The sequence below is a fragment of the Podarcis cretensis genome (assembly GCF_951804945.1).
Source record: "Podarcis cretensis genome assembly, chromosome: 8".
Lineage (NCBI taxonomy): Eukaryota > Metazoa > Chordata > Lepidosauria > Squamata > Lacertidae > Podarcis > Podarcis cretensis.
Window position 1 is genome coordinate 62,101,244 of NC_137177.1, and position 8,341 is coordinate 62,109,584.

The 8,341-nt window shown below is 43.7% G+C and overlaps 1 long non-coding RNA gene across 1 annotated transcript; it reads right to left on the reverse strand.

Annotated features, from left to right (window-relative positions):
* Positions 1-341: 341 nt before the first annotated feature.
* On the reverse strand, positions 342-8,028 carry LOC307223136. The gene is made up of 3 exons (XR_013841977.1): positions 7,737-8,028; positions 4,603-4,748; positions 342-820 (listed from the first exon to the last, which is right to left on the reverse strand). It is a non-coding gene; the product is annotated as an uncharacterized lncRNA (long non-coding RNA).
* Positions 8,029-8,341: the final 313 nt, after the last annotated feature.

The window sequence follows — 8,341 nt, forward strand, 5'->3', positions numbered from 1 at the left end:
GGGAATGCTTTGTAATTAAAGAATTCTCCTATACTGTTAGAGAGATAACAGGAGGCAGTTTCCAAATGGACAATGTAGAAAGGATGTTGGGTCATGTGAAATACCCGTTTTGAAGTGACAGGATTGTTTTAGTATCTCATTTCCTGATAGCTGTGCAAGGATAATTACAAAAATGTGGAGAAGCATTGAACTAATTGTTTATAGCTGGTAATTATAATGATTAAAGCTCTGGCAATTGATCAGCGCTTAAGGTAGACCTGGGATATTATGGTACCAATTAAAATTACCAGCTGTAAACAATTACGGAAGCAGGAAATTAAGACCAAAGTGACTTTTCAACAGAAGTGGGACACCATTTATTGTGTGATGGAATCAAAAGAATGCTCATGAAATTGTTTGGTTCAATATTGTACTGATTCAATTCAAGAGGCCATAGTGCAAGATGACATATTTCTCAGGTGTTGACTGCAGTAGGATTGGGAACCTCTAGCTGACAGACTGGTTGGCAGTACTGGCATTGTGCATTTCTACTCCCACAGTGGTTTTGAAAAATGAAAAGGCTTTGGATCGTAGAAGAGGGCAAGGCTACTTCTTTTGGCAAAGCATATGCTGCCAATGTGCGCTCCTGAGACTTTTTGTGGGCAGGAAGAGGGGAGAAATTTAAAAGCAAAGCTGCACTTTCCAAAACAACTCATAAACTGAAGCACACACATCCTTCAAAATCTGCACTTGTCCGAATTTTGCAATGCAGTTCGCCAGCCAAGCAACATGTACAGCATGCATCCAGTAGGGTGAATTGTGCATCAAAATGCATATGTTCCTGAAAATAACATATATTAGGGGAAGTTACTCTGCCAAAAATGTGCATATTGGGCAAAAGTGCATACAAAAAAAAATACATAGATTAGGAGAAAAATGCACTAAAACGCTGGTGGATTTTGCCATGGACATATAAATTAAAAAACACTGCAAACTAATATGGAAACTCTGCAAACTAATATGGAGTTCAGTTGATAACTGAGAGAAACTGAATTCGACAGGTTTGCCCATCCAACAAGGCAGATCTTCCTGCGGCTCCCATTGGGCGTCATTCCTGCCTCAGCCTTTGCCATCTGCAATTTTGGCCAAAACATCTAGTGCTATCTCATCTCCAGGAAGGACCCACCTAAAGGGCAGTACTGAAGGAATGCTGTCTGTGTATAATTTCAATTTAAGGCTAGGTGCTCCTTAAGAAGGGACGCAGGTGGCGCTGTGGGTTAAACCACTGTGCTGCTTGGGCTTGCCGATCGGAAGGTCGGCGGTTTGAATCCCCGTGTTGGGGTGAGCTCCCATTGTTCGGTCTCAGTTCCTGCCAACCTAGCAGTTCAAGAGCACACAGTGCAAGTAGATAAATAGGCACCGCTCCGGTGGGAAGGTAAAAAGCGTTTCCGTGCGCTGCTCTGGTTCTCCAGAAGCAGCTTAGTCATGCTGGCCACATGATCCGGAAAAACTGTCTGTGGAGGCAGACAAACACCAGCTCTCTCGGCCTGTAAAGCAAGATGAGTACTGCAACCCCAGAGTCATTCACAACTGGACTTAATTGTTAGGGGTCCCTTTACCTTTACCTGCTCCTTAAGAATTAAGAGAAGGATGCAACTCTTGCTTGCATGGTGCTCAGTAATGTGTACATCAGACTCCCCATTCACATATTGGAGCTACTGCATCAGGATGCACATGTTGGTCATACTGCTTGTATAACTGTTGCCTGCCATTTAGAAAGCAGAAACAAAGATTACTAGCTCCCCAGAGAGCTCTTTGCTTGAAGATCAAAGGACTAAAACCTAGATAATCATCTTTACTTTTATTCCAATTATGGAATGGCATTCCATCTTGCTGGTTTACCAAAATGCAATGGCATGGCCTTCTAAAGCTTGTTATTTGCATTTTATATCTCACCCCCCACCTCTCCACATGTCAGCATGATGCATTTAATCTAAGCCCTTTTTTCTTTAGATACAAATACAAGCCAGCATGGTCAATAGTCAGGGATGGAATCATAGAATTGTAGAGGTGGACGAAACCCCAAAGGACATCTAGTTCAACCCCCTGCAATGCAAGAATCACAGATAAAGAATCCCTCGCAGGTGGCCATCCAGCCTCTATTTAAAAACCTCCAGTAAAGTAGAATCTACCAGCTTCCAAGGTAGTCCATTACCCTGTCAATTCTTATTGTCAGAAAGTTCTTCCTAATGCTTACATACATACATCATTTTATTTGTATGCCCCCTTTCCATAGTAAAAGCATGCTCAAGCGGCTTACAACATGAAAAAATTACATAATTACAAACATAGCAAAAGTAAGGTAAAAGGTAAAGGTACCCCTGCCCGTACGGGCCAGTCTTGACAGACTCTAGGGTTGTGTGCTCATCTCACTCTAGAGGCCGGGAGCCAGCGCTGTCCGCAGACACTTCCGGGTCACGTGGCCAGCATGACAAGCTGCATCTGGTGAACCAGAGCAGCACACGGAATGTCGTTTACCTTCCCGCTGGTAAGCGGTCCCTATTTATCTACTTGCACCCGGGGGTGCTTTTGAACTGCTTGGTTGGCAGGTGCTGGGACCGAACGATGGGAGCTCACCCCGCCGCGGGGATTCGAACTGCCAACCATGCGATCGGCAAGTCCTAGGCACTGAGGTTTTACCCACAGCGCCACCCGCATCCCTATAGCAAAAGTAGTAATAAACAACAAATAAACCATCAAAATGTATGCAACCAAACTGAAATGATTTCCACATAAATCATAAGATCTAAAATAAAGATATAAAAAGTTTATATCAATAACAGCAACAACCCCACCACCACCACCACCAAACAACTCCCCCAAAACAATACCCCAGCCCAAGAGTCTGTGCAGCAGCTTCAGCTTGTGTAGCTGGAGCCAGTCAGGGCCTCACCTGGCCAGGTAGGAAAAGGCCTACAAGATATGGATATCGTCTTTCAGGACTCAAAGCCAAGATGGTTTAGTTGGAATCTCCTTTCTTGTACAGTGGTACCTCTGGTTGTGGATGGGATCCGTTCCGGAGCCCCATTCGTAACATGAGCAGAATGCAACCTGCGTCTGCGCATGCGCAGGTCGTGATTTGCCGCTTCTGTGCATGCATGTGATGTCATTCTGAGCATCTGCGTATGCGCAAGTGGCGAAACCCGGAAGTAACCCTTTCCAGTACTTCCGGGTCGCTGCAGGACGCAACCTGGAAAGGCGTAACCTGAACCGAACGTAACAAGAGGTATGACTGTAACTTGAATCCACTGGTTCAAGTCCTACCATCTGGTGACACAGAAAACAAACTGGCTCCATCTTCCATGAGACAGCCCGTCGTGTATTTGAAGATGGCTATCATCTCTCTTCTCCTGACTAAACATTTCAAATTAATTAATCAGTTAATAGATTGGTCAGTCACTTTATCTTGCCCAGGGCAACCCAAAGCAACTCACAACAAGCCCCCTGGGGAATCTAAAGCAGATTCTTCCTCATATCAAGGATTCAGTGCAGCCCCCTCAGCATCCTTGACTTGGATACAGCAACTCTCTCACCAATTCCTCATAAGGCTTGGTTTCCAGACCCTTTATCATCTGGTCCACCCTTCTCTCAGCACTTTAGAATTTGTCATATCCTTAAACTGTGGTGCCCATTACTCCAGGTGGGAACTGACTAAGGCAGAATAGAGCAGTACTATTAATTCCCTTGGTGTGGACACTGAACTTCTGTTGATGCAGCCTAAAATTGCATTAGATTTTTTTTGCTGCTGCATCATACTTTTGACTCAGTTTGGGGGATGATGGGAGATGGAGACCAGTAATGTCTAGAGGGCATTGTGTTGGCTACTCATGAAATCAGACCCACCGTGATGGTGCTCAGGTTGATACACCTTCTCAATGCAGTATCTAGAGTAAAGTATACCTCCTTAAAATACGGAGATTTCCCATATCTAGCTTAGGATATCAATGTAGAAGGTGATTCAATAAGTCCAGGGAAGGGAAGGCTCCTTTGACAGGGCCTACCCTTTCATTCAAGGGAACTGCAATAAAAATCTAGAAGGCAAGCTACACAACTGGCTCCATTTGTTTCTTTCTCGACTGCACCAAAGCAGACAGAGATCATATATTTCAATGCTTCCCCCATTGATAGGGCAGTATGCCTCCTCTGTCACATGGTATTTCTGCTTACATTATAAATTGGGCTACAACTTTTTGTCGACTTATCTATTGAAAATATTTTGGCCAGGCAAAAACGTGCCCCTGATAGACTAAGCCACCAATTTTAAATTCTGTCATTACATTTTGTTTACATACACTTTGTATTTATATCATTATTTTTTTAAGAAAATACCGGTAACTGTTGATGGTGACTGTCATGGCTACCTATGTGCGGAAAAAAGGCAGTGGGAATGCCTCTTCTCAGATATTGCCTACAGCAGTCATCACCTCTGCTATGATTCCTGCATTGCAGGAAGTTGGACTATTTGTTTAGAAGATGCTCATTGCTCCATTTTGAACAGTATTTTCTAAACTTACTGGCAGCAGCTCTGCAGGGTTTCAGAAAGAGAGTCTTTCCAAGCCCTACCTGGAGCTGCCATTGGGGATTGAACCTAGGACCCTCTGCATGGCAATCAGGTGCTCCACCACAGACCAACAGGCCTTCCTGTTGATGATAGCAGGAGGGCTGAGATGCCATTCAGGCTCCAGACCGCAAAATGTTTTGATCTGGTGCTGTAAACAATACAGTGGTACCTCGGGTTACATACGCTTCAGGTTACAGATTCTGCTAACCCAGAAATAGTGCTTCAGGTTAAGAACTTTGCTTCAGGATGAGAACAGAAATCGTGCTCCGGCGGCGCAGCAGCAGCGGGAGGCCCCGTTAGCTAAAGTGGTGCTTCAGGGGAGGGGCCACTAGGGGCGCATCAGAAGATGGCTGACAATAACATCTCTCCGACCCACAGGAGGTAATTAGGAGGCTGTGATGGGAGTAAATAGCCCCCCTACCCCCCCAGGGTTGTGGGGGGGGGCTGCCCTTGCCTGCTGTGCCCTATACCACCCCCGAATTTGTGGGGATAGGGGCACTAGGCAGAATGCCCTCCTGTGGATCTCGGTGCTCCTGGACGCTGTCTCTGATCCGCGCCGCTAGCTGCAAGAACTTCAAAAGGAACAATTAGGAAGAAGCGAATGCACATATTTCAAAGAAGGAGGGGGAGTAAAGACTGCTAACTGAAGAGTTCTCTGATAAATAAGACGAGTCGGAGGAACAAGAATCAATCAGGAGAAGATATGCCAAGACTCGGTATGGCAAAGGGACTGGATGGGGGAGGGGAAAAAAACTTTCCTTTCTTTCCTCTATGTGATTAAACAAGAATCCCCCCCCCCTCACAAGTCAGAAATGCCGTTTTAATGACTTAAGCTGTGGCTTTACGACTGTGTGGAGATAAATTTTCTAACCAAAGCATGTTTTAAGAAGAGCGTGGAAAGTTTAAGAGCTCTGGAATGACGCAGTTAAAAATACCGTCGCCATGTTGGCAAGCTCTGTCGGAGGACTTGAGTCTGGGAGGAGGAAAAGAGCTGTTTTTATATTGTGGGTGAGACTCCTCAGTGGGACTTAAGAACGACAGATCCTGAGATTAATGATGGAAAGAGCAGTGTTATTTATGAAAGTGATGATATAAGGAAACCATCTCGATATGAGGATTGGACGAACGGAAAAATTCACACAGGATATAATTGGTGTTTATCTGCTTAAGGAGATTATCAGAAGAGATCATAAAGAAAAAAATAAAAAATATACGAACAAGATGAGATGTGGAAACAGCAAGATAAGACTGGATAGAATTATGAACTTTATTTGGACTGATTTGGATATTAACGCAGTAGCAAGAAGATGATCGGAATCCCCCTTCGGAACTTGAAATATGGGTCCCCTCAACAAAAACTTAAAATTCAGCTTTGTAATTTGGAATTTATGTGATGTGATTTGATTTGATTTGATTGGTCGGTTAATAAAAAAAATTTTTAAAAAAAATAAAGTGGTGATTCAGGTTAAGAACAGTTTCAGGTTAAGTATGGACCTCCGGAACGAATTAAGTACTTAACCCGAGGTACCACTGTACTTTAAAAATGCAACTCCTTCCACCTGCAATCTGTAGGAGTGCAGTCCAGCAAAGATACCCCCATCTCATGCTTCTGCCAGCAGTGCTTAAAGTGCAATGTGCTCTTAATTAACAATTTATCAGCATGCAAATGTTTTGCACTTATTTATTTATTTTAAAATATCATAAACAGCGGGTGGGGTAGAAACATCTTTTATTTCTAGATTAAGACATGATGCGCCAACTTTCAGCCTTGAGAAAAATTTTACGAGGCGGTTATAAACCCCTGCTAATAGAGGTTTATAATGGAACTGCTGACACAACCTTATGCACTACTTTAATAAAAAGAGTGAGCACGCAAGTCAGGTCTGGAGTAGGGGATCGACCCATAACTCACGGGAGGCAAAGCATTAAGGGAATTATAAATGTCAGTTCCTTATGATTTTTCTGTATCTCATAAAATAGAATAAAAAACCACCATCAATTCTTCTAATATCTGTTTTCCATTTCCTCTTAAATTAATAGAAGAGCTGGCCTGTAATATTGATTTGATTTTTCTAGGCTTTTTTTAAAAAAAGCTTAAAAGCTCTCTGTTCTGTAGCTGTTGATTCAGTCCCCCCCCCCCCATTGTAAGCTCAGTCTGCTCCTTGACTTACATAGGTTTTCATAACTGCATTCAAATGGCTAAAACTGTTTTCTGTTCAAGAAATAACATTATGGAGAAAATGAATTGACCGAGCAATTTGGCATTCTGCCAGAAATCATTACATAGCAGAGGTGGGGAAGCTTTTTCCCCCTTTGTCAAGGTGTTCATTCCCTTCTTAGAAAAAGTAGACAGAGAAAAGTTTTTCTTCATCTCTTCTAACTCTAGAACTTGTTGGCATCCAATGAAGCTGAATGTTGGAAGATTCCAGAAAGTTAAAATAAATGACTTATTCATAGTTAAAACTATGGAACCTAGCTCCCACAGGAGGTAAGTGATGGCCACTAACTTGGATGGCTTTAAAAGAAAATGGGACAAATTCATGAATGCTAAGGCTATAAATGGCTAATATTCTGTGGAACAATCCTGTGTTTCCAGAGGTGTCTGTTCATCCCCTTCAAATCCAGTTGTTGGCATCTGTCTGTCTCGACAGACAATGGAGTGCACTTCCAGGGGTGAAGTTAAACCACTTCATTAGGAGAACTGATGTGACCTCTGCAAGGCATAAGCCTGGCAGTGTGTATGAAGGTCCTGGACTGCCTAGATGATAAGAAGCCCCCTCAGTCTCACTGATGTCGTCCAAAGGAAAGCAGAGCAATATGTTTGGCACCAGCATGGCTGTAGGAGTTGCTGAAAGGAGGTGACAAGGTGCCATCCAACCACCTTAAGCTGCAGATTTGTCTTTTCTTCTCCCAAAAATATCCTGCAAGGTTTGGGTTGAGGATTTTCCTTCTCCTATATGGGCTACCTTCCCAGGTTGACGAGCCTCATTTGCCCCTCACTTCCCCTACACGTGCAGAAACTGCCTTCTTGACCATTGGACCTGCTATTGGTTGACCATTGGACCTGCTATTTGTCTTCACATGCAGGAGAAGTCCCTAACCCATCGAGTGTTTGAGACCCATCACCTACCATCACCTGGTTTAGATAGGCAGTCAAAGCTATTCTTGGGGTATGGCTGCTGGCACATAGTGGCAGCTTCTAGAAACCACAAGTGAGAACTGAGTGCAAGATGCGGAGCAAAGGTGGACAAACTACCCCAGAAGGAGCATGATGTGTCCCCCACCAAATATACTACACTTTCCCTAACACCCCATACACCCCAAATCCAGTATGGCCCTGAAATCTCCCTTCTTCTTCTTTGGAACCATGAAGAACATGGAGTAGCAACTACAGCAGTGCTCTCCCAGGCTCTATAGCATTGGTGGATAGCTGAATGGCTACTAGGCCCCTCCCACTTGTTCCACAGGCAGGAGTATGCAAATTAGACAAATCTTACCACACAGTGGGAGGGCAACACCGCCAGTTGCCAAGGTAATCCAGTTCAGAAGACCATGGTAAGATAAATGCACCACATCTGAAAGATACAATATGTCACCTGAGCAAAATGCAAGAACTGCAACTCTTGAGGAAGAGTTGCGGTATAAAAACAACAGTTCAGAACTGAACTGAGGAGAGAATGTTCCAACGCTAGAATATATTCAATTAGAATATATATATAACCAAAACTAGCCTAGGGTGTG